Raw genomic sequence first — 868 nt, 5'->3', positions numbered from 1 at the left:
CTCACTATGTGGCCCAGGCTGGTCTGACACTCACAGCGATCATCCTGCCTCAGCCTCCCAAGTGCTGGGATTACAGGCGTTGCGCCACCACGCCCGGCTTTTTTTTTCTATAGCAGGCAACGTATGTTCTATTTGGAAAAGGGCCCTCTTCTGAGCCCTTTATTTTTTATTTTTGCTTGCAAGGCAGGCAGTTGCACCACTGAACTAAACCCCTCACCTGGCAGAACCTTTTATTTAAGAATAATGACTTAAAGGTACACCTGAAGCCTGTACCAAGGGCAAATGCTAAAGCTTTAATCAGGAAGTAAAGACAAAAAGTATAAATGTGTCATTTTTGGAAGGAATTCTTACAACATTTTTCTTATAGGTAGGTATGAGCCTGTCTTCACAGGTATTCACACACCTTAAAAAAATATTGTGAAGAAAATTCAGGAAAGGAAATAAACCAAAAAGGACAAGGTTTAATAGTTTTTAAACCCATCTAACTTTAGAAGATGTCTAACTTTATAAGATGGTTACATAAAATTGCATCATATCATAGATGCTAACTACCAGGCCAATTTTGTGTTTAAAAGGCTTTAATTTTTAAGAGAAAGGTATTGTTCTGAGGAGTTTGCTTCTCAGTAAATGAAAGCTAAAAATACTTGAAATACTTCATCACTTCTTACAAGAAGCTACTCTTGTTGGGTTCTTTGTAAATTTATCAAATACAATCACTGGCTGGAAATCTAAACCATCATTTAAAAGTACTTCAAACAACAACAACAAAAGAGCAGGAAAAAACAAACTTACATCTCTTGATTACAGCTCTGATAGATGACAAGGGTCCTTGGCTAGAAAAAGAAAGAAAGAAAACATATTATACATT

At 36.5% G+C, this 868-nt stretch overlaps 1 protein-coding gene across 1 annotated transcript in view; it reads right to left on the bottom strand.

Moving 5' to 3' along the window:
• LOC104865065 (SH3 domain-containing protein 19) overlaps positions 1 to 833 on the bottom strand; it is a gene marked incomplete at its 3' end in the record, with an annotated part of 10,368 nt that extends 9,535 nt beyond the window's left edge. The window contains exon 1 of the mRNA XM_010628380.3: positions 793 to 833. The remainder of the gene's footprint in view (positions 1 to 792) is intronic.
• Positions 834 to 868: the final 35 nt, after the last annotated feature.

The sequence above is a fragment of the Fukomys damarensis genome, unplaced genomic scaffold (genome assembly GCF_012274545.1).
Source record: "Fukomys damarensis isolate Sample0158 unplaced genomic scaffold, DMR_v1.0_HiC HiC_scaffold_17235, whole genome shotgun sequence".
In the NCBI taxonomy this organism is placed as follows: Eukaryota; Metazoa; Chordata; class Mammalia; order Rodentia; family Bathyergidae; genus Fukomys; species Fukomys damarensis.
Note: the sequence above shows the minus strand (reverse complement) of the source record. Positions and strands in the feature narration are given on the sequence as shown.